General features: G+C 37.0%; 1 protein-coding gene across 3 annotated transcripts in view; it reads left to right on the forward strand.

Moving 5' to 3' along the window:
• LOC117182998 overlaps positions 1–26,636 on the forward strand; it is a 298,189-nt gene that overhangs the window by 83,917 nt on the left and 187,636 nt on the right. The window lies entirely within an intron of this gene.

A 26,636-nucleotide genomic window follows, 5' to 3' on the forward strand; every position in this document is an offset into this window, starting at 1 on the left:
GTTGGTATAAAAAGCAGCGTTCTTATTTATAAAATTAAAAAATGAACAATAAAGACGGACTTGCATGTTGGTGGAGGCAGTGAGAAAGAGTCCTTTAAAGAGAAGCGGTAGGATTAAGAGATGACGTAAAGAGAACGTTGGCGTCGGTAAGAAAAGAAAAAAAGGATAAAAAAAGGAGATGGAAGAAGATATTAGGATGTGGAAGGAAAAGGCGGAAAAAGGCTGAAAACGGTGGAGGAGAGTTCGGGAATAGAAGTAGTAGACAGGAGGGAAGGTGAGAAGCAAGGTATTCGGGAGATGGTGGAGATTATGGTAGAAGAAAAAGAAGGAGAGCATAGGAATAAAAAAGGAGGAGAGAGTGGATAGGGAAAGAATAAGGGCATTGGAGTTGTGGATGGAGAGAAAAGAGAAGGCAGATAGGAGAAATAATATAGTAATAAGAGGATTGAAGCTAAAAAGCGGGAAGAAAGAGAGGGGTTGGCAGCGCTGCTACAGAGCTTAGGGTTGGTTAAAGGCAAGGTAGGAAAAGTTAGGATGGAGGGGAGAAAGGACAATGAAGTAACGGTGATGGAATTGGAGAGCTGGGAAGGAAAATGGGAGGTAATGCGTAACAAAAATAAGATAAAGGACAAGAAGATTAGGAAGGTGAGAAGTGAAGGGAGACCGGCGAAGGTAGGGTATCGGAAAATAAAAAAAGACGAGAAAATGTGGGTATGGGACAAGGAGAAGGAGGTGTTAAAGGAAGTGCAGGGGAACTTGTTTCGTGGGAAGTAGGGGATGGGAGTAAAGCAGTTTGGAGGAGTGTTAAAGGTGCTGTACTGGAACGTAGCAGGGGTAAAGAAGAAGGATGAGGATTTTTCGAGGTATATTCATGAATTTGATGTGGTTGGACTCGTCGAGACGTGGGTAGCGAGAAAAAAATGGGATAGAGTAGAGCGAAAGTTGCCAAAGGGGTATAGGTGGACGCTACAGGAGGCCATCATACTAAAGAAGAAAGGAATGGGTAGTGGAAGAATTATAACATAGGTTATGGATGGATTAGAGAAAGAAGTTAATGGAGAGGGAGAGGAGGAGTAGGGCGTGCAAATTAGGACTGTCAAGATAGCAGGGGCAATTTATAAGTTTGTGACTGTGTACAATAAGGATGGGATGGAAAGGATTAAAGAAAGGGTGAAAAACTTACTAGGAGAGAGAGATGAGGGTATGGTGGTACTGGGGGGAGACTTTAATGCGAGAATTGGGGGAAAGGGGTCTGTACCGGGAAGTGGAGAGCTTCGAAAAAAATCGAACGATAAGACAATAAATAAAGAAGCGGAGATTCTAAGAGACTGGATGGAGGACAGATGCTGGGCGGTAGCGAATGCTATGGTAAAAGACGAAGAGAGAGAATACACATATGTGAGTAAGATGGTTGTATCGGTGATTGACTAAGCGATTATGAACATGCAAGGATGGGAGGAGATAAAGAAGTTCGCAGTGGAAGGGACTGTGGATTCAGACTATCAGCCATTAAGTTTCTGGATACAGGGGGAGAATGGCGAAAGACAGGGTGGGGAAAAAGGATCGTTATGGGAGAGGGTCTCGTGGACGAGAGAGGCAATAGTGAAGTATCAGGAGCAGTTGGATAACGTAAGCTTTGAGGGGGAGTCTGTGCACGAGATATGGGAGGATCTAAAAGAGAAAGTGAAATGTTGTGTGCAAAAGAAGGTATTTAGGAAGAAGAAGAAAGTAATGGTGAAGTCGTGATGGGATATAAAATATAAAATGATGAAGAGAAAGGTGAAAAAGAAGTACGGGAAGTGGAAGAAAGGAACCGCGAAAAAAGAGGAGTAAGTAGACATGAGGCAGGAGTTTAGGGCGATATGTAAGAAGAAAGAGCAGGAAAAGGAAGAAGAGCTGGAAGAGGAGTTGAGAAGTATTATGACAGAAGGGCACGTGTCGAAGATAATGAATAGGTTTAGGAAACGTAGCGTGGGGATAAGTGAGAAGATAGGGAGCGAGGATTGGAGGAAATTTTTTAAGGATTCATTTCAGGGATCAGGTACACGAAAGAGAGATGAGGGGATTAGAAGAACCAGGGAGGTAGATGAAGAGGAGCTGAATGATGAGGAGATAGAAAAAGCAGATAAGGAAGTTGAAAAAATCGAAGGCAGCAGGGTTGGGCAGAGTAGAAAACGAAGCGTGGCTGTTTGGCACACAAGAAGTATGGCAGAGTCTGAAGGGCGTAGTGAAAAAAGTATGGAGGGGGGAGAGGTTCCCAAGAGGATGAAGGGAGGGGTTGATCGTACCACTGTATAAGAAAGGGGATAGGGATAGGTAGGAAAATTAGAGGAATTACACTAATGAACACTGTATACAAAATATACGCAATGGTGTTGGCAGATAGGCTGCGCAAGGATGTTGAGAGGAAAGGAATATTGCTGGAGACGCAGGCGGGCTTTAGGGAGGGCAGGAGTACGATTGACAATATTTACGTTCTGCAGTACGTGGTGGATATAGAACTAAGCTAAAAAGGTGCCAAAGTGTACGCGTTTTTTGTACATCTATAGGGCGCGTTCCCTTCGGTATATAGGGGCAGGTTTTGGGAGGCAATGGAAGAGAGGGGAGTGAAATCGGGCTTGATCGAGAGGGTAAGCCCACAAAGCCCAACGCTTTGTGCAATTTTGATCGCGGATATTGAAAGCAAGCTAGCGGCCGGAGTGGTAGGAGGAGCCAGGATATGGTCACTTACATATGCAGATGACGTAATGCTGCTAGCAACGAGCGAAGAGGCTTTAAAGGAGATGATGAAAAAGTTGACAAGATACTTGGACAAAAATAGGTTCGATTTAAATGGGATCAAGTTAAAGGTTATGGTGTTCAGGTAAGGAGGTGGGAGAGAGAAAGGAGGGGAGTGCAAGTGGAAGTGAAAAGCGGTGCAGGAGGTAAAAGAGTTTGTGAACCTGGACTTCCAGTTTCGAAGTAATGGGGAAGTCGATGGTCATATAAAAGAGAGGGTGAGAAGGGCAACTATGATGATGAGGTGCTGGGAAAGAGGTTGTTTGCAGATGATTTTGTAAGGAGAATGGAATTCTTTGATTCGCTAGAGATCAGTGTCTTATTTTACGGAGTGGAGATGTGTGGGTGAAAGGTAAGTGAGGAGATAAATAGGATACAGAAGAGGGGGAAAGTAAGCTGGTTAGGAGCAGATGGATGAAGTGAGAAGGATGCACGAGGAAGGAAGGTATGTGAGTTGCTTCAAAAGAATGGCATGGAGAAAGAGAAGGCAGAAGGAGAGGAGAGAATAATTGAGTTAAGGTTTAAAGGGAACTATATGTGGATTATGCCAAGGGAGAGAGCGCAATATTTGTGTGAGAAAGTAGAGCAAGGAAGTCAGGAAATTACAACGAGAATGAGATGCGGTTGAATGGAGAATTATAATAGGTTCTGGTTTTCCAAAGAGGATAGAACGTGTAAATTGTGCGAGAAGGGGGATGCAAAAGTTGAGCACTGGTTGGAGGAATGTAAAGAGATGGGTAAAATAGAGAAGAAGAGAAGGAAGGATTATAAATAAGAGAGGAAGTAGATGTAAGTAAACTGTAAATATTGTAAATAGTAGTTAAGTATTAGGCATTAACCGCGAAGAGAGACTGGTAATGCGAGGCATAGCAAGGAAAGAGAGACATGAGTGCAAGGCGAGGCGCAGCGAGGAACATTATAATATAGGAGCGAGCGGATTAGTTATAAGGTGTGGGTGGATGGTAATTTGTAAAAGATAGCTGTAAGCAAAGTCTATAAAAAATGGAAGTGTAAGCAAGTCAATTTTTTAAGGCCAGCAGGCCGAAAAATAAATGTTTATCTGTATATAATCATAAAGTATTACCCTCGAATGTAAAAATATCAATTTGATTAACAAGGAAAGGTCTCCAGCCCGAACTCAACAAACTTTGATGATTGAAATATATGTTGTAGAGTATGCAAAAAATAAGAGACACGTATTTTTTTAATCGGCTGATTTTCACTTGTAAGGGGTTAAAACCACCCCTAAAGTTAATAAAAAAAGCGTTTTTCTAAATATCTCTGCTTAAAATGAATATTTCTTATAAAAAGATGAACTGATCCATGATGTTTTGAACAGAAATGGTGTCTGCCCCTATTTTTTAGGTGTGGAAAACATATTTTTTTAGCATAATTTCATAACAAAATGTTTGAAACTACTAAAAAATTTGAAAAAATATTTATATTTTATTAATGATCAACTATAATCGATGTCTTTCATTATTTTCATAAATATTATCCCTTAGGGGGTTGAACCATCCCTAACACAAAGTAACAATAAGTATGTACTTTTATCCATAAAACTTCGTTGAAAGTTTGTTATGTCTATATAATTATGTATGATCATGTATAATTATATATAAGCATACATAATTTCATGAAAATATTATATGAAATATAAATTACATGAAAATAAATGTATAAGTCATTTAAAAATAGTAGCTTTGCAACTCCGAACCCCAAACCCCCTTAACAACAGATATGCTGAAGACCTGTACTTTTGAACCAAACAACTCCATACCTCAAAATTTCTAAACAGGACAATTCTATGTCGTGAAGCTGTTTTATAATTTTGATAAAAGTATTTTTAATTTATTATTTTAAATGATTTTAAATCAATATTTTAAAAAATAATATTTAAATATAGTTATAATCTGCAATTTCTTATTGTTAGCTTTTGCTATAGTACATTCTTGCACCAACCACATCGTACAATTGCAATATTTGGGCACTCTTCAAATTCAAAATTTGTTCCACAAGATTCTGCAAAACTGAAATCTAAAGGACTAGTGTGTTTCTTCGAGCATTTTATTCCGTACACTTCACCGAAAAAAATATGCAGCTATCTTAGTTCAATAATACCTCAGACCAATACGCTTCGCATAAATTAAAACTCTGTAGGTAAAAAAGTGAAACTGGATCTCTTCATTTAATTTTTTATTTTATCGGTTTGAGTATAGAACCGACGCTATAGCAATATCGAACTACATCGATTAAGTATTGACAGAAAGCAGTTCTTTATGTAGAACTCGCAACATTCATAAGTTGAATATCAGCTGTTCTAAAGCATCGAGACATACACTGTTCCACTTTTGTATCGGGTACGTAACGAAATCTGAATCACAATGCGTCGGTAAGACAGAATTTTTACGATTAAAAATACTGGACACGCTTCGTTTAAACAACGAGTAGCTGTGTTTCTAAAAGCGCGAAAACGGAGAAGCTCCACGTATGAAATGCTCGGATTGAAGTATCAAACGGCGCTAGGTGGGGCAAAGCGAAACCCGACCCGTTCAATGTCTTCATACGCGAACGCTCAGCGTCTAAACAGAAGTGCGTCGATATAGGTATACTCGCTACGCTTGGCTCCATTCAACTCGGTTGTTTCGAATAACGACGAACAGTGAGAATCGAACCAATGTGCAACGTAGGATCTTCGCGTGAGCAGTGCGCTGAGTTGAGGCGCCAGACAATATGTGCTGGGAAATATGAAATACTAATTATTTAAATATCAAATCCCGCGTGCTCTTAAATTTAAACGGCGCACGTCAATAATTAAAGTAACAAACATCCTTCATACAATAAAGTGCGAGAGTCAAGGATAATGAGCGGTAAAAGTTACGGTAATGCTATAATGAGATAATTGCAGATATAGAACACTATCGTATCAATCAAGGAACGCCAGCTGATCGAATGAAGTCAGATTTATATTTTATACGCAACTTATCTCGTACGTACTAGTATCCGTACGTGATCCGTTGCAAACATAGATTATAATAATTATACACTTGCAGTATATACAAAATTGATTGGTTTTACTTCTTAATTTTAATATTACAACAAAAATCGTTTTGCGTTAAAAGTCGACAAACATTAAAATATACAAATAGGTGCGTCTGAATAATTTAAAGTAAAATTTATTCTTCTATTATTTTACATTTTTTATTATTATGAGCTTTTCGCGTGAAATAGCGATTATATTTATGATGTGTTAAAACTATTGTTTATGAACGTCTGAAATAGTTACCTTTTTTAAAGGTGTATAACTTATCAATATTTAACTGATTGAAATGTAAAATAAAACTGCCTTTTTAATTTTATATTATTTTATAGGTAAGTAAAAAAATTATAAGCATATTTATGAATATCATTATTTCTTTTTATTTATCATTAATTGTCGTATGATATAGCTGTATAATAAATAGTAACTTCCGTTTACGAATTTGTCTCCCTCTCGTACCCCAAATTAAATAAAGCATTCGAAATTTAGATTGTGGTTCTTCTATCCATGTAGGATACAATTTGTCGTAACAATGTTAATTCTGCAGTAAATAATTGCAAGCACTATTTTTTATTAGTTCTTGATAAATAACTTTGTTTATAATGGTTGATAAAAAATATTCTAGAATACGTTTTCTGTTTTACATACAATTCTGAACAAATTGAGACTAGTCAGATTTGAGCAATTAAAAGTTTGCAAAAGTTATAAACAAAAAAAGATTTTTTACACTAATAAATTCAGTAATGAAAAAATAAGTTTATATCCACGAAGATTTGTTAAAACGAAGGTAATGTGTACAAAAAAAAACTTCAATCAAGCCCAGTGCTGTGGGTGCAATTATTTATGCAAAATTAAGTTTTTACGTTTCAGTTGAAAAATTAAGTAACTCCTAAACTAATATTCACTAAATAGTTATCCACGCCTCAAATTATAAATAATATTATAAACAATCATATGCCGGTAAAATTGTTTGTGTACAAAAATTTCTACTACTTTTATGACAGAAAATGTGTTCTATAAAGTCGTAAAACTCGAATAACTTTAATAAAAAATAAAAGTTAATAATTTCATTCGTGTTCTTCAAACGATTTTTTATTATCTACTACATTTGTTTAGAACTTTTTAATCATTGTAACCTGAAAATTACAACTTTATACCAGATTTTGAGGTTGATCTGATGAAAAATACTATTCTAACCTGTTGCGAGAGGTGTTTTTGTTCCATGTCTGATATTTTTTCGCGGGAATATAACCTCGAGCAAGGTAGAAAACCACCTCGCGCCTAGCCGCCGCCACCTAGAAAGTGGAGGGAAAGATAGACAATCGAGTGCTTTCTCGCATCGATCGTCGTTTCTCGATATTATTTTTCAAATCGTAATCGCGATAAAATAATACATTATCTTTATTGTAAATGAAAATGAAATCATTCTTTTTTTTAAATTTGTGGTACGAGAGGGAGACAAATTTGTAAACAAAAGTTACTATTTATTATACAGCTATCTCATACGACACTGATAAATAAAAAGAAATAATTTTTATTATTGATGTAGGTTTTTTTGACCAGGGAAATTAATTAATAGTTTAAGATGTTAATTTTGTTTTTCTACTTGTTCATGATCAATATTATTAAGATATTGATTAATTTTTAAGATTGTGGAAAAAACCGCTCTCTAGCTCCGCTGGGATAGGAGCTAGGCTGGGGCGAAAAACCAACATTGTGCGTCCAAGAAACGCCTGGATGCGGAAAAGTGGCCCAGTCCAATCCGAAACTCAGCGCACTTTGAAATTCTGAAATCGAACAATATTTTCAGTCTGTTCTTAAGGGGTGAAATCTCGAAATTTCACTAAAAAACACTAAAATTTAAGGTTTTGCAAAAATGGGCTTAAAATCGATACTGATGCCTTCCAAGGTTGACTTTACGATGAAAAGTCATCAGAGGGTACTTAGAGGTCCGTACCGAGTCGCCAAAGTCATCTCATGCCAATCCTCATGGAGGGGGGCGAGTAAAACGCTTAAATAATTGTGCGGTCCCTGGGTCATGCCTGTCTACGAGCACGCGAGCGTTTGTGCCACCTCCACACTGAAGCTGGCCCCCCCCCCCCACCCCCGGTCGCCGGTCTCCTTCTCCCCTCCCTCTCCCTCTGTTCGAGAGTTGTCGAGACTTGTCAGAACCTGTCAATGGCTCAACTGTCGGCTCACGCCTAATGTTCGCTCACTCGCAGGTGCTAGTTGACGTTGTCGTTATAGTTTCTTCTTCTCATTGTCTCGTCGTTGGTTCTTTTGGTGGTAGAGATTCTGGTTCTGCCTGCACTCCCCTCTTTGGTTTGTATGCCACAGCATGTCGAAACTCGCAAAGAGAGACTTTCTGCAGTGCCCCATATTTGGTCCTCCAAATGATTTTGGTCCGAACGTTTTGCCAACGAGGGCTGACGTTCTGCGATCTTGTCAGGAGGTTCGAAGGCAAAAGGGCTTTCTTTCAGAAAAAGACAAGGAGCCTTCATTCGGAGACATTGCAGACGAAGTCCGTTCCAAACTAATAGTTATTTGGGAATCTGCCTACATCCAAACGGTCTCAGAGCAGCGCATTAAGGAATGTCTCGCAAATCTTCATAAAAAATACACTGCGTTAAAAAATTCATTGAAGAGTAAAACAACTTCTCAATGTAATAAGGATGAGAAAATCGCCGCCTTCAAAGCGTACTGCTCTGAATTATTTAACATAGCCGCTTGTAAGTGCGTTGATTTGTCTAGGTGCTTCTGTCCCAAGGAAAAGAAGGGTCCAGCTGTAGAGCATGCCTTCTATCTTAACCAAAGAGGTAAAAGACTCATGGGAATCGCCAGCGTAGATGTCTCTGAAACAAAAAGAATACATAAGAGAGTAGAACGTAATGCAAAAAGAGGCAGACTTGAGGTGGTGAAGGTGATAATCCTCCTCCTGAAATTAAGGTAAATGTTGATGCTTCTACCGATGATGACGATTTTCACGACATACCACGCAGACTTGTGCAGAGAAAATCATCGCAGGCCAGACTTGATTTATCTGGAGCAGCAGTAGTTGCTCAAAGATATGGTATAAGTCAACGGGCTGCGGCACATTTAAGCTCATCTGTACTCCTCGCTGCCAATCGAGCAGGTATGATCTCTCCAGATATTTCTCAAAAAGTACCTGAGTGTCTAGTCATAGATAAAAGTAAGATAAGGCGCGAGAAAATTAAAATAGGCTCCAAGTTGAAGAAGGAATCACGCCACGAGGATTCTATCCGTGGCTTATACTTTGATAGTCGGAAAGACGAAACATTGACTGCCTCCGGATTTATTAACGAGGAACACATATCGTTGATGGCCGAACCAGGTTCTAAATACGTAGTCCATGTCGTCACACCATCGAGCCATGCCCAAGATGAGTGTGATTCTGTTTATAATTACGTAACAACAGAACTGAACCCTCGATGTTGTAAAGTTTAAACAAGTTGAGTGTGACTTACCTGAGATTGAGTCCACTGATCTCAGCTCAGATCAAAGGTATCTTTATGAGATATCAGATGCCATACGGTTCGGAGCGTGCTCTCCTGAACTGGCCTCCCGGAAGATAGGCCCCATCAACATGGCTCGCTGGCTAACAACTGTAAATAGAATTCTGAGATTATACATATAAACAAAAAGACCCACAAACAAACTGCAAGTATTAGTTGAATACTTACTCACATTATACGTACCTCAGTGGTTCCACATCAGACGGGATAAGTCTATCGCTGATGTGAGTCGACACCTCTTCCAAGAAATCAAATTGTCAAGGTTTCTTCCTCTGAAGTACCGAAATGTGGTAAACACTTTCATTGAGACAAACGGCTCCTCTGCCATGCCAGAAAATATACTTCTTGGAATGGTAACCAACCTTAGGCTTACCTTTCGCCAAGACGCATTCACCTAAATCCTGGAAGCAAAACATAAGCAACAGACAACTGCTAGATACAATATTGTGCCAAAAATTAATTTTGGAATTAATGATTACACAGAAATGATTGATTGGGAACAGACAGATGTTTCACTTACCGTACCTCCAGTTTTAATTCCTATAACAGAGGATGAACTTACCGCTAAGCTATATATGGCCGATGGCTTGGTACCAGTCTGGGATTTTACATCTTTCCTTTGTCACACAGGAGCGGTGGAAATAACTGTTAGACTGGTAACAGAGGTGTCCAGACAAGGCATCGGTCCCGAGGGTCGGGATCGACACATACGCGCCACACTTCTTTCTCGAAAGACTGTCAACTTATTTGACACTAAGAAAGACTTTGTGGGTGTAATTAATGACTCTGAGACTTAAATAATCACATTCTACATTTAAACGGCTTGCCGTTTAAATTTGAGAGCACGAGAGATTTGATATTTAAATAATTAGTGTTTAATATTTCACAACACATATTATCCGGTGCCTCAACTCAGCGCACTGCCCACTCGAAGCTCATACGTTACAGATTCGTTCGATTCTCACTGTTCGTCGTTATTCGAACCAGCCGAGTCGAACGGAGCGAAGCGTAGCAATTATATCTATATCGACGAACTGCTGTTTAGACGCCGAGTGTTCGCGTATGAAACCATTGAAGGGGTCCTGTTTCGCTTTGCCCCACCTGGCGCCGTTTGATACTTCAGTGTGAGCATCTGATACGTGGAGCTGCTCCGTTTTCGCATTTTTAGAATTAAAATCATTTTTAGATACAAAAGTGGAACACTGTATGTCTCGATGCTTTAGAAGAGTTGTTATTCAACTTATGAATGTTGCGAGTTCTACATAAAGAACTACTCTCTGTCAATACTTACTCAATAGATGTAGTTCGGAATTGCTATAGCGTCGGTTCTATACTCAAACCGATAAAATAAAAAAACTAAATGAAGAGATCCAGTTCCACTTTTTTACCTACAGAGTTTTAATTTAGGTGAAGCGTATTGGTCTGAGGTATTATTGAACTAAGATAGTCGCATATTTTTTTCGGTGATAGTATTATTTAATTAGGATAGTTACATATTTTTTCGGTGTTGATCATGAATAATTCAATGGCTGTCGAGGGCCACTTTAAAATGATCCATGGTATACTTAAAAATTTTTGCTATGTTTTCTCTATAAAATCCACCTTTATTAATTGTATAAGCCCAACGACGCACTATAGCTCAAATTAGATTTTTCTGGTTTAAAATCTAATATAACGATGAAGAATACCATACCATGCCATGAACCCTAAATTGAGGGTTGAAATAAGAGGTAAGTGGCTAAAAATCAGAAAATTCGCTCAAAAACATTGTAAAGGGTTTTCGTGGTAAAAACGATTCTAATAACCATTTCTTCAAAATCATCAACTTGTATAGATGGTTTCTCGTTATCATTCTACTTTCTAGGGGTGGAAATGGAGATCGCGAATCTGAAAACGGGAAATATCGCAGAAAAGAATTTCAAATGGTTTTCGTGGTGGTTGAATATCATTTCGACAACCATTTCTGCATTAATCTCTACATTGTGGATGACTCTCTTTTCCCTCCCATTCTAGGGAATTTTTGAAGAAGGCATTCTGAAGACTTTATATTAATTTGTGACTTCACCGTAAGAGTAAAGATTGTCAATTGTTTACCTTTAAACTAGAACGCATATGCCAATTATTTTTATGAGAGAATACCTTTCTTAAAGCGAGTATTATTTATTTTTCAGTGTAATTTAGATTGTGTGAGAATATAGTATAAATCAAACAGATTATACATAATTCTCCAGTAAGTCTGACTTCACTATTTTTAAGCAATTTGCGGTAACAATAATCTATGTTTTCTTACTTTTTTGCGTGCAAAAAATATAGATATTTTAATACAATATTATTATAATATCTATACTTTTTTGAATAAATCATAATAAGAAAGTACTTGGAGTTGTCTCTTATTATATTATTATTTAAATAAATTATTGGTATAATATCGTACCAATATTGTATAAATAATTTATTAACATATGAATATAATCAGCTTTCCCTCAAAATTGTATTAAATTAAAAAATATATTCATTTAAAAAAATTGTAACGTTGGAAATGAAAGTTATTTTAACGATGTAACAACATTGTAATAGCGTTGAAAAGACGTTGCAATTGTCCGCATCCTGTCCACCTGAAAGTTTATCTAACGTTTTATAAACGTTTATAAAACGTATAATATTTATTTATTATTAATATCTCGGAAACGGCTACAGATAGAGCAAAAGGCGTGAATTTTAAGATCACTAGAGAAATGTTAATTTAAAATCGTTTTATATTTGTAAAGAAATTAACAAAAAGTTGAGTTTATCATAAACAAATAAATAAACATTATAAAAAGTTTTATGAACGTTTTATAAACATTTATAAAACATTTTTAACTTCTTCATAACTTCTTTATAACTCTATTGTCGGACTTGTAATAATTTTGAGATACTAGATTTATTAATATGAGAACATTGCTCGCTTTTAGTATATCTTTATTGAATTATTACAAAGTACAGAGTAAGTATCCTAAGTTAAGTTTGCTGAGGGCAGAGTTCCTGCTTGTCTCAGAGTCTAGAATAGTCTGCCCTTCACGAACGTAGTACATATATTTATATGTTGAATAGGACCTACTTTTTAAGAGAACATACCTTCTTTCGGAAGGCATATAACGTAGGCCTACTTTCGAATGATATGTTTATTAGGGCCTACTTTTTAGGAAAACGTACCTTCTTTTGAAAGGCGTATAAAATATACCTACTTACGAATGATCGAAAGTCTAAATTTGAGGTACCTTCTATATAGGTTGAATATCTGAATATACAATACCTCCCCCTTAAGATTGAGTTTATACATTTTTGAAAATTATTTAGAAGCTCAGTAAACACTATGAACTCTTCGTCTAGTTACAATTTTTTTAGGTTTTAACGTCTGCACTACTTCACGGTTTACTTGGTAGTCCGTAGAAGCTGCATTTCCAAAGCTACAGTTATTATAATAATTTTCAAATGATTTTCTTATCATCTCTAATATTGCTTGCGGGATCCTAGTTTATAAATGAACATGAACAATACAATTCCAATACAAGAGTACCCTACATATTCTAAAGTCTCATACAATGTTTCTAACCATGTTTGAGCACTTTGATGCGATCCGATTTCATATAAAATCGTTTCTGAGTCTTCTAGGCTAAGTTTTGCATTTCTTAAATCCTCATTACTTATTTGCGATGGGGGAGGTCTTAATTCATTTTCTAAATATTGTATTTTATTGTAGTTAGTCGGCACTTCCACAGTGACCTTGATTATCTTATTATAGCTTGTTGTCCTAACTGTTTATTACAATCTAAATCAGTTCATGTTTCTTCAAAGGCTAAAATTATATAACCCTTATCTATTTTCATAATAGAGTTCTTGTGTAGTTTAAACGGCGAAATGTCGCAGTTTTTAATTTCATACCTTTTATCAAACTTGATTCACAGTTTTCAATATTCTCAATCAAATAATCTGATTGATTTTGCTCACAAATTTTATATTCACTTAGAGTCTTACATCCGTCTAAAGTATTTTTATCCATTATTACATAAGTGTTTCTAGAAGTTATCAAATAATCATGTTCTGGTATGACACCTATATAATTCTGTCCTTGAGGAAAAGGAATAGGAATGAAATGTTTAATTTGTCCTTCTTTTTCCAATACCGGTATTCTTAAAATATACGTAAATAGTCCTTTAATTATCGGGACGTCTATTTTACTAATATCAATTAAATGTTGATAATTTTCTTCGTCGTTGTCAAAATGATACCTAGTTTTATGTATAATCTCGAATTCTTTAATAGTTTCTTTCAACATTTTTGGAGTTAATATTTGGGGGTGCACAATTCCATGTTTTCCGTCATTTATCGCGTTTATAGCTGTGTTTAAGTCTTGATTGAGTTTTTCTATTATGATCAAACAGGTCTGGCGGCGGTCAATAGATTTAGATTGCGGTTTTTCTTCGACTAGCAATGTAAGCATGCATGCATGGCAAGCCCTTCTTTTTTTTCCTTATCCGATTGAGGCTCCCATTTACATACAGTGAATTGTGAATAAACACCCTTTATTGGACTGTAATATTGATTGATGAAATTGAAGCTTCTTTGTTGTATTGTAAATGCAATAATGCACCGGGCGAGGATCAACAGGATCTTTGGCTGAGGAAAGTGTCCTACCTAGCTGGGCTAAAATACATGAATTTATGTTGTATAAAAATGATGATAAATCTGACCCTCATAATTACCGGGAAATTGCCTTTATAAATAGTATTACTAAGAACTTCTCTTAGATCCTGTTGACGAGATTCACTGCGTGGGTCAACGAGGTAAACATTCTCCCATTAAATCCGGTCGGATTCAGGCCATTTTTCTATCCCAAAGGGACGAATCTTTGCTTTTTATATAGATTTTAAAAAGGCTTTTGACTCAGTAAACCACTGTCACCTATGGAGCAAACTTCTAAGGATAGACATGTCCACTAAACTTATGAGAATTATAAAAATTCTCTATGAGAACGCTAAAATGTCTATTCGCATTTGCGAGGCTCTGACCCCGTCCGTAAAGGTAACTTGTGGGGTGCTTTAAGGTGAGATCCTTAGTCCTCTCCTTTTTGCGCTTTTCATATATGATCTAGAAGAGTATTAACGAAATGACGGTATGTATGGTATTTCATTAGATCATTTATGTAACGTTATCCTACTTACTTATGCTGATGTCATAGTCATATTCCCTTAGTCTTAGGCTGGTTTACAAGCAAAAATTCACCTTATTGCCCAATATTTTATGAGCAGATTTTTAACGAACGACGAAGCAAAATCAAAAGTTCGGGTATACCACAAAGGTCGGCCATGTGGATACAAATTCTTCCACGCACAGACTCAGCTGGAGATAGTAAGCGAATTTTAATCTCGGTGTCAACACATCAGAATCGGATCTTTTTTATAAAGAGTTCATAAAAAGAATGTCTGCTGCGAATATTGCTACGGGTGCTGTTTCAAGAATTTGATTTGCATCTAAATCTAATGCCTGAAAAACTAAGATTACCCTTTTTCGTAGCCTCACACTCAGTGTTCTTTTTTACGCAATGGAAGTCTGGGTTTTTCTAAAGTTTTTCTTGAAGTTTTTCTAAAAAAGTTTTCTGATTATCTCTAGCGTTCCGACTAAGAAAGATCTCTCCATTCAATTAGTCTCCAAGTCTCCTCAGCTTAAACTCTATTCTGACTTTCAATCATATCTGCATCTTAGGTTACCTTTTTATATAACTTCTAGTATTGTTAAACTTAGACTTCTAGGCTCTATAAGGGGTTGTATACGTTTTGGAGAATATCAATTTGCTTATGACCCTGCTAGGCCCTGCCCTATATGCAACCTTTTATTAGCAGATGACTTTTATCATTTGCTGCCTGTTTGTCCTGCCTATTCTGACTGAAGAATATCAATCTTAAGTCACCCAGCAACAATGACAGTCGATAGCCAGTATTGGATGAGTCTTTTAAACTCTAATTGTCTACACGAGCTGCGCAAAGTTGCATTGTATGTCCAGCAGATTCTACAAATAAGAGCATTCATTCTGGAAACGTGACTGTCTTGATACCCTTAAACAATTTTTTCGCTTGTACAATTTTTTTAAGTTACTTTTTTTTAATTCTGCTGCTCAATCTAGTTGCACATGATTACTTTTTGCCTATATTTGTATCTCGTATATCTCGTATTCCTCTATTTTTTATGTGATCTCTCATTCTTTCCATTACTTTGGGGCAGATAAGCTGCAGTTCTCGTTAGTTTAATTTTTAATTTTTACATTTCTTCTTCGAATTCGCTGGACGTAAACTCCGTTCCATTGTCAGTTAAAATCAACAGCGGTTGTCCGTTTACCTTTAAATAATCTTCCCAAAAATTCTTTATTACTTCTTTACTCGTCTTGCTTTTCAAGACACTCAATGTGAAAAATCTTGTTAAATACTCTTGTACAATGAGGTGGCTCAAAAAAGCTTTTTTTCATAGGGCAACGATCCCCCCATTTAATTCCGCGTCCAAAAAAAATCCCCGAATTTTTTATTTTTTCATTTTAACAGGGGCTGGTTTTGACTTGAAGTTTTCCATGTAGATTGTTTGGGGAAAATCATTTTTTTGATATTTGTAATTTCTCACATTCACTGGGACGTTATCTTCCGTTTGAATGTTGTGTCGTGCTAAGTTAGTTATAGGCGCAGGTTCACTGCCTAAAGGAAATAAATCATGAAAATCTAGAATAATGTTTTTAGTTTCTTCTTTTCCTTCCTTAATATGGTCTAATCTCGTTTTTTCTAATAATTCGATTTTTCTTTCTTGCGTTAGTTGTATCATAAAACATCTCATATCTTTTGTAGTATCTATCCATCTTTTTTCTGCTGCTTAATAACAATTTTCAATTTCTGCTGTGTTTTCTGGTAAAATCGGTTTTTTAATTCTTCCTAAATATGTAACTGTTGAAAATCCATCTTTAAAATTTACAAAACATATCATATCTTCTTTCCTTTTACTTGATTGTGGATGTAAGATTTTTGTTCCAATTTTCATTGTTTCTTTTTCTAAATCAATTTAAAATTTCTGGTCATACAAAAAGTTCATTCGCAATATCCTTCTTCTCTTAATACTTTGTCGGCTTTAATTAATTGGAATATTGATTCTTTTCCAAACAATTTTAATTTGACTGCGTATTCAAATTTTTTTGGTGAATTTCCGATTGTCAAAACATATATGGTTGAAATTTGTATAGCTTAATTCCTTTTATTAATTTTCTTTTATTATTGCTTATTACATATTACATATTCTCCTTTCTTTAATCTATAAAATTTTAAAACCACACATGGCGTGTCGTGTCTTCTTCCTTTTCGAGCAATTGTTTGTAATGCTGTTGTTCCTGTTCTCCTTCCTGTGATGTGAAGTAATCGTCGTTCCTTCGGGATCGGTCCGGGGCTCGATTTTCTGTTGATCGCTGGTAAAAATCCTGACGCTCAGGTAATCCTCTGGCCTTTCCTCTACAATCTTTTTCTAAGTGTCCCAAATTTTTGCAGTGATTGCACTTTAAGTTTTCATTTTGAGGTTTAAAATTTTGTTGTATATTTCTGTTTCTGTTAACAGTTCTTTCTATAGGTTAAGGGATGTTTTTCCGTTTTTCTCGCATAATTACATTAAATTCTGATGCTAAATTAAAGCATTCGTTCAAAGTTCTAGTAATATAGTTCTAGTAATATAGTTCAAAGTTCTAGTAGGGTTCTGAGGTCTGATTCTAATTTCAAATTCGTCGCGAACATTTCTTGAAGAGTAATTACGCTATCTACTGTTTGAATTTCATGTCTTAACATGATTTCTGAACTGGAAGTATTAATATTATCGATGAATTGTCTAATCTTATCCGGAAAAATCATGAATCGATAAACGTAACTATCCAAGGATTCATTCAAAGACTAATAACTGAAGACTAATAATACAGTTTTTAGAAAAAAATCCGCTTTATTAATTGAAAATTAAATGCTTAAGTTTTTACAATTAAGAAAGGCAATACGAAATTGATATTAACACTTTTTATTATCAAAAATACATTTCTTTATGTGACTAAAAAATTATTTTGCCTCAATTATGACTGTTCTATTAGTATCCACACATTTTATTATTAAAAAAACAAATTAAAAGTAATACAAAAATGTCACCCTACTTCAAGTTTGGTTTATGCTGTCTGTAAAGTTGGTTATTTATTTTCTGCTTTGGATTTGAACTGCTCAACGCAACTGTTCAGAAGGGCCTGGGACTGATAGGAACCGCCAAACTTGGGAGTTGGTTGTATACATTTTTTGAGGTGGGGGAAGCAGCGGTCACCTTTCCTTTTTTGGAAAATTAATAACTAAAACCGTTTTGGTCCGGACATGAAATACCCACATTTACAGACGAAGGGTTAAAATAATAATATAATTAGCTGTCTCAAAATTTTATTAAAATAAAAAAAAGTTTTGTTAACAATGGAAAAATATATTAAAACACTAAAGATCTAGAAATAATACACTCTACTTTTATGGAAACTTTTCAGCATGGTGTCACTTGTTATGTAATATAATTAATTCTAGAGCATCAGCTGTTTTCGGGTACATCTGAGAATATGAAATAGAAACAAATAGTACAATTTCGAATGATTTTTGATAGAGAAAAAATGCGTCGTACAAGAAATAAAACACCCAAATAACTTGGGCGACCTAGAAAAATACCTATACTCAGAGAAAATCCCGGTACAAACCCTACTGTGGTACATCAAGCTTCCCGCAGTACAATAAGGGCACGTGCTGAGGAACTGTCAAATAATGAACGAAACAATAATGTTAAAGTATAAGAAATAGTTTCAAATATTCTAAAGAAGAGATCACCAAAATAATAATTTAAATGTAGTTGAAAAGCACACCAATGAATCAGCCTTAGCGCTGTGCTTTGAGCTTAAATTATCGAAAAATTCTTATGAAATATTGCTGAAAGACACTAACAATCGGGGTTGTCGAATATTTCCTTGTTGGAATATTCTTGAACTTACTAATGGAGTATCTCGACCAAAGGATTACAATATTTCAGAGGTTTCATTTCTATTGATATTAATAATGTAAACCTTAATAACCTTAACTTTCAATATAAATTTCAAATTAATATGTGAAATTCAAAATAGTAGTTTCAATGTTTTGTACATGCGATGCGTCTTCTCAATTTGTGTATGCGAATTTATCAAACGCACTCGATCTAAATATCAGCATGCTATACACATAATTAGGATGATTTCGTTAATTTAGCCTCCCGCGATCAACACGGGACACGCTCGAAATGCCTTTGTTTCAGTTGGCCTCTAGGTTATTCTCGTTCTGGATTTTTTCAAGTCGGATTTTCAATTTTTTTGAAGTATATCTTAATAGGCAATAACTTTTTTAGTTTCCGAGATAATCACGAAATTTCTACTTTTTGACGAAATTGAAAATCATTATATTTTTGCGTTCCGCTCGCACTAACTCCTTTAATAATAGGAATATCGGGATCAAATTTTCAAGAAACATGCATATAGCTGTTCCAAAATTGACAGTAATGATGAAATTTTGATTTTTTCCCCCAAACATTTTTTATTAATTTATTTCCGACTCAAGTCGTAAATTACGCATTGACACTTTCAAACGCTTCGTTTCGCTGACGAATTTCGAAAAAACTGAAACTTATCTTTACCAAGAATTCAAGGAGGGTTCATGGAAGTTTTTTGGGAAAGTGCAACTAATTCTGACTTGTGGTTTACCAATAACAATTAAATAAATACCTGACGCTCGACCGTTACTCCTGTGAGCTTGTTCTGAGGATGTGTCTAGCGGAGGCGAGGATTCAGTTGATGTGGTCAAAATAATAATTTCACACAAAACAATTTCGAATCACTTGGTTATACAATCTCGAAGAATAAGTGATCTGGATTAATAATAATAATATTGCATTCATATAAGCAGAAAAATAAATATTAATTGAAAATTCGATCAATTTTTCACATATCCGAATATAATATAAACTTGCCAAGAAATGAGCAATAGAAAGAATGGAAGAAAGGATATTCTTAACCTTCCTTATGCTCCTGTATTCTATTTTCCATATAAGGTAAGTGGCAACAAATCGTGCTTCGTTTTGATCGTGGTTTCAACAGGCAAGATCTTAGCCTCCGCTAGACACATCCTCATAACAAGCTCGCACGTATATCGGTCGAGCGTCAGGTCTTTATTTAATTGTTATTGGTAAACCACAAGTTAGAATTAGTTGTAGTTTTCCAAAAAACTTCTTTGAACCCTCCTTGAATTTTTGGTAACGATAAGTTTCACTTTTTTCAAAATTCGTCAGCGGAATGTTAAGAAAAAAAATCCAAATTTCATCATTACTGTCCCTTTCGGAACAGTTATATGCATGTTTCCTACAAATTTCATCTCGATATTCCTATTATTAAAGGAGTTAGAGCGAGCGGAACGCAAAAATATAATCATTTTCAATTTTGTTAAAAAGTAACGATTTCGTGATTATTACGAAAACTACAAAAGTTAGAGACTTTTTTCAGGGGACAAAAATGTGTGGAATGACATTGCCTATTAAGATATGCTTCAAAAAAATTGAAAATCGGACTTGAAAAAATCAAGAACGGAATAACCTAGAGGCCAACTGAATTCAAGGCATTTCGAGCGTGTCCAGTTTTGATCACGGCAGGCTCAATTGATTTTCAGACATCGCTGTTTCACTTAAAGTATTTACGTTTTATTTTCAATTGAGTATATTAATAAAAAAATTTCTAAATTAAATTCTCATTATTTTTATCAAAAGATAGAGTTCTCCATTCCACTGCAATAGTTGCTAGAAAAGACTGCTGAAAGATTATGCGAAGCTGTTACATTAGACTAGCCCAGAAATGCTATCCATAATATCACGTTGTCGGGGACGACCGGCTCTTATGGCGCCCCTGGATAGGTAAACCGTCAGCAGAAATTTCACTATGAGGAGAATGATGCCCGAAGTCCACATCAATCGATTTTTGTATGCGGAGCGCAAATTATTCAACTCAAAAGTCTGGCTAATCCGAAATACTTCTGGAATAATCCCACACCTCAAAGGTAACCGGGTTTTTCAGCCTTTGAAAATCGCACATCAAAAAGAAGACAATGAAATGGCTCTCGAAGAGTGTATTCGTTTGGGCGAAGAAATTAAACACCTTAAGCTTTCCAAATTTACAATGGGCAACGGTGTTAAAGTGAAGGTTGATTTTTCAGTATCAAGATCCTTTTCGATGGAAAAAATGTGAATGCAATTGAAGGAAATAAAGCCATTCAAAGATGCCCAATATGTCTGGTGACATCCCACAATTTCAGCAATAAAAAAGACAGACATCAAACCAAAGGTAGGATCACTATCCCATAGCTCAGGTCTTTTACACTGCGAAATTACCATTTTTAGCCATCTGCTTCGCATTGTGTATAAAAAAGAAGTTAAAACATGGGATGTGACCAGAAACATAAAAGGTAGCTGTTTCAATGAAATTTTTTTTCAATTATATATTAATTAATATTAACAAGCAATATATGAATTTTAGAGTCTGTTGATTTGCACGATTATCAGGTGAGAGATAGATTATATGCTTTTAAAATAACACTTGATCCGGTAATACAAGGCAAAAGAACGTCGAACAATGAAAATCTTAGTCGCAAATACCTTGATAGATCCGAAGACTTTGCTAAAGCTCTAGATATTGATGAGCAGTTAGTTTTCCCTCTTCTAGGTCCTGCTCCATCTGCTCATGCTCTTTTATAATCTCCACGAGAACAGCGCCCTCGACGTCTTCCGCTAAACCTCAATCCTTCTCCATAGGTGGTGCTGGTCCTGTCACTGGCCTTTGCTCCATCTCGGCGATGATGGCTTCTTTTATGGCCAATAAGAATCCAGGGTGACGTCTACTGGTTTTTCCAAGTATGGTTTCGTAAGGTTTTATATATTTCCAGGCTGCGGATATTCGTAACCTTTCGTTGTCTTCTCGGTGAACTCGCCCAAATTTGGTTCCTCGATTAATCCCCTGTCTTGTATGGTATCTCTCAGCCTCTCTAGCTTTGCACAAAGTTTACTGATAACCTCGTCTGGAGGGTCCATACTGGAATGTTTATTTTCTTCCGATTGCAACAACTTGGTAGGATATTGGGGGCAACTATAAAGGTGACCAAGTTGGTGAATATCCGGACAAAAAAATGGCGCTTACTTGGGTAGCGACAATTTCTGCAAATTAGAACCAGGTTCAAAATCAGAAGTTATGAAGGGTTTAAGATCCTGTATGTGTATTTTCCCAATTTTCTTGTGGCCCAAGTAACTAATCTCATATACCGTGGGGGGGGGGGGGCAAGACTTTAGTGACCCTGTGGGGTTCTGTATATTTTGGGGCTAAGTTTAGCGGCGATTTATTTTTCTTTAGAGGAAAGGATGCGATTACGGGACAGAACCGAATCTCCCTGAGAAAAACCATCGCTGGTTCCTTGGGAGTAACTTCGTTAAGGATGATGACAAAGTGGCATAGTCCGGAATAAACCTGCAATACCATGAGGCCATACCCAAGAAGCATCTGATTTTTTTAATTTTCGGGGGATGGGATACTCCAAAATAGGTGCTACTTTTTCTGGATCGACATGTAACCCTCTCTCGTTTACTAGGTAACCTAAATATTGAACTTGCGACACACAAAATTCGCATTTATTGGGATTTATTTTAATTCCTTAATCTCTAATCTTTCCCAAAACCTTAGCCAGCCATTCCAAATACTCCTCGAATGTTTACGTCACGATTATTATATCTTCCAGATAGGCGAAGCAATGAGGCTCCATTTCCGGATTGATCAAACGATCCAAAAACCTCTGGAACGTGGCGGGAGAGTTTTTAAGACCAAAGGGCATCCTTTTGAACTGAAAGAGCCCCCGACTAGGCACCGTAAATGCGGTTTTCTCGCGTATATCCGGGTGAAGCGGAATCTGGAGGAAACCCTTGAACAAATCTATCTTCGAAATGTATTTCGCTTTGCGTAACTTATCCAGTATGTCGTTCATCTGTGGAAGTGGGTAAGCATCTTTTTTAGTGACGTCCTTCAGATTTCGAATATCTGAGCAAAATCGGTAACTCTTATCGGGCTTCCTGAATATAACAACGGGGGACGATCAATCGCTTTTCGGGGGTTCTATAATATCTTGTGCTAACATGTGATCTACCTCAGCGATTTAAGCTTCCAAGACCTTCGGCCACACTAAATAAAGCCTCTGTTTTATAGCTGAATGCCCGTTAATATCAATTATATGTTCAGTTTAGTTGGTTAACCCCGGTTTATCGGGGATTTTCGGCAACTGTGCTTTTAAAAATAGCTTGAGTATTTCTGCTTGGTTCGCCGTCAATTCATTTAAGCCACAGCACTATCTTTGTTCCATTTCTCTATTTCAAAGGTAAACGTTCTAAAAGCATCCTCTTTAAAATTCCAAGTTCTGTCTACAAAATCGATTTGAATCCCAAAGAAGTTCATAAAATCTAAACCCTACGCTAAAGGGACTGGTAAGCTTTTCAACACTCGCACTGACGTTATCCTATTTTTTTGGCGCAATTCCATGGGTACCATAGCTTCCTGAGAAACTACTTCCAAGCTACTATTCGTGACCTGTACCCAAGCCATTGCTTTGATTAATTCTCAACCCTAATTTTTCCGCGAGGATCATACCTTCTGGCCCTATGAAGGTTCTGGAAGAACCCCCATCGACTAAGGCTTTAGTAGGGTGATCCAAAATGCGCAAGTCGACGAACATCAACGGCTCAGGCCCACTTAGGGGTGTAGGGGTATAATAAATTTCGGACATTTGAAAAATTTGAGTAGGAATGGGTTCAACAATATGCGTACGACTAGGGGGTTCAACTGTGGGGGTTAATTTACTTTCCTTGATGGGATCAAAATCCTGAGAGCTACGAACTATTCTCGTTTTGTAAATTTCGAAACTTTTTGTATCGGTAACAACTCCCTCCTCACCCTGAACAGCTTCGGAAGGGACTTCGGAACCGGCACTGCTAATCTTAAGGAGATCTCCAGCGAGATTAGGAAACGCAGCTGCCCCGCTTAACGATTCCCTTGCTCGTTTCCCCTACAATTGGGTCAAAAAGGTCTCGTCGCGTCCTCCCTACCACACCCGAAACAAAAGATACCTCTGGGTTCCTTACAAGTTGGGTGACGATGCCCCCTTTGGCCACGATTCCAACATGGTCCATCCTCTGGGAAACATCTAGTACTCTCCACTTCATTGTTTAAAGGTAAAAATGGATTTGTTTTAGGGTCAGAAGGTTTGGACTCTTGGTTGAGGTTTTATCTTTTTGGCTATTCGTGTTAGGATACTGAATAGAATCGGGTTTAGGATTATGGTTAGGGTGAGGGTTTCGACTAGGGTTAGAATCAGGTTTTCGACTAGGGTTAGGATTCCTATCTGTATTAGGATTTCGTGTACTATTGGGGGTGGGGTTTCGATTAGAATTTAAATTAGGATTGTGAGGTGGCCCTGCATCTTTGGCCAGATAAAGATTATCTATATGATTTGGCTCATGGTACGTTGGAGGGAGCCTCAATGTTTTAGCGACCCTATAACCTTTCTCTACCGAAATTTCGTATCGTGGATCTTTGAATCGAGAGATGCAAACGGGGTAATAAATTTCGATGAGTGTAGCTCAGTTCCTCTTCTTCTGTCAGTTTAGGAGCTAATCGGTCAAACATGGTTAGCATACATGTAAAATAGTCTGCTACAGGTTCGTGCTCCCCCTTTGTACGCCTATGTATCTCCTGCGTTAATTCAAATTGATAATCGGGATCGCTAAACCTGTTTCGAAAATTTACGGCAAATCCCTCGAATGTCAGAAAATTATTTTTATGGCCATCATTCCATCTCCCATCTATTTCTGGCTTAAAGAAGGGAAGAAAACAAAGTAAATTCCTATCACTAACTAGAACCATAGCTCGAACACTGGATATTCTTGTTAGAAAAGTATCCGGGTCTTTATGGCGCGCCCCCGAAAATCTAAGATTTCACTTTTGCATAATATCATAGGTGGCGGCCAAAGACGAAGACGCAAAACTATGACGAGAATACATTGCATTATCATTGTTATGAAAGCGACTAGAGTGTGGATTTTGTCTTAGATAACGTTGACTGTTAGTGAAATTTTGAACATTAGAGCGGGATTCAAAATTAACGTATGGGCGACTAGAGCGACTAGCTACATTATTGTTAAAGGACGAGTCATTGAAGTTTTAATCTGTAACGGCACCAGAGCGACTATTTCGAAGAATCGTGCTATTGCCTCGGGGCCTAGGCTGCATTGCAAAAATTTCATCTTCATAATCATAATGACTTTGCATAACCCTGCTTGTTCTAAAAATGAGAACCTATCCTGGTCTCTATCATCCGGGGAGACATTTCTAGGAACATTGCGATTCCCGTTATCTGGCGGTATATTGAAAAGGGTATCGCGAATTCTCTCTTCTTGAAAAATGTCTCTAGCACCAATTCGATCCCTATCCTCACAAAAGATATCCCCAGGAGCATCCCTGTTCCCTCTGTAGTCACGGAGGATGTTATTCTCATTGTGATGACTATCACGATGGCAGTTTTGTTCATAAAAGGATCTCTCACGAATATTAGTGCTTATATCAGGTCTATCATAATAAGGATCATAACCAATGGGGTAATATCTTTGACCATGCCTGAAATTTTCACGGATATTGTGGGTAGGGTGACGACTAACATTCTCCGTCGCTTTCCCTCATTCTATAATCATTCCCAGAAATCGGGTCGTGTCTCGGAATTTGTTTGTTCCTGTCACGAGTTTGAATTTCTATTGACGAATTAAAATCACAAACGTTTGTTTGAGGGTCGACAGTATCGTCCGAGATAACCACCCCATCGCTATTTACTTTAGACGGACTGATGTTTTATTTATGATTTTACTTAAATCTTTTCGTTTCGCCCCCAAATTCAAGTTTTCCATTACAATTTCTCGCGAATTTTCTATTTCCACGTCCGGGGATTTTTCCGCTGGTTTGAAGCGGGTTTCATTGGGATCATATTCCGAGTGTTCTTCGGTAGAATTTAAATCGCGAGATTCTACAATTTCCTTAGCGAGGTCATTTTCGCTACGTGGTCGGCTTTCGAACCTATAGAGACGTTCGCGCAGGACCGTAAGCGCACCTTTTCTTGGCAAGCCACGATTCACAAGTTCGATCTGAAGGTCTTCCTTGTTTAGACCCGCAATCCACGTATCATTCGGGTGGATTTGCTCAGCCATGGTTTATAACACAAATGCTCGATGCAATAAAGAGTAACGGGAACCAAATATTTACAAGATTAAATCAAAACAAATAAAAATTGTGACTGAAGAAGGTGAAGAGCGGTTAATATTCACAAAATTATGATTACCTTGGATTTCAAAAGTCCTGTTTTAATTCTTGGGTATTTAGAAATTTTTCACTCAGGAAATTAACGAGCATTCATTTCTGTCACTTTTAGATTTTTGGGCGGGGCTAGATGGTGGTATATCAATTGCAACTATTGTAGGTTTATTTACTAATTTTTCTAATTTTTCCGCTAGGATCATACCTTCTGGCCCTATGAAGGTTCTGGAAGAACCGCCATCGACTAAGGCTTTAATAGGGTGACCCAGGATGCGTAAGTCGACGAACATCAACGGCTCAGGCCCACTTAGGGGTGTAGGGGTATAATAAATTTCGGACATTTGCAAAATTTGTATAGGAAAGGGTTCAACAAGACGGGTACGACTAGGGGGTTCAACTATGGGGGTTAATTTACTTTCCTTGATGGGATCAAAATCCTAAGGGCTACGAGCTATTCTTGTTTTGTAAATTTCTAAACTTTTTGTATCGGCAATAACTTCAACGACTATTCACAGTAAACGTTCACAGTTTAAGGGCAGGAACGGTGCTTAAGTAAGGTCAGTATCAGGTACGGTAATGCCAATCATATGAAGAGCTCGCTTCTCGCAACGTTCGAACGCAAAGCGCTAAATATTCGTATTAAACTGCGACACTAACTTTATCAAGGCAGCAATGGTTTCTAAAACAAGGTCATAATCATGTACGATTGTTTTGATCTTACATATCGTCCTCTTCTCGCAACGGTTGAACGCTACGCGCTTAATACTTTAAATTTAATACGACACTAATAGTTTCGGGGGAGGAACGGTTTTAA

The sequence above is a fragment of the Belonocnema kinseyi genome, chromosome 2, assembly GCF_010883055.1.
Source record: "Belonocnema kinseyi isolate 2016_QV_RU_SX_M_011 chromosome 2, B_treatae_v1, whole genome shotgun sequence".
Taxonomy (NCBI): domain Eukaryota; kingdom Metazoa; phylum Arthropoda; class Insecta; order Hymenoptera; family Cynipidae; genus Belonocnema; species Belonocnema kinseyi.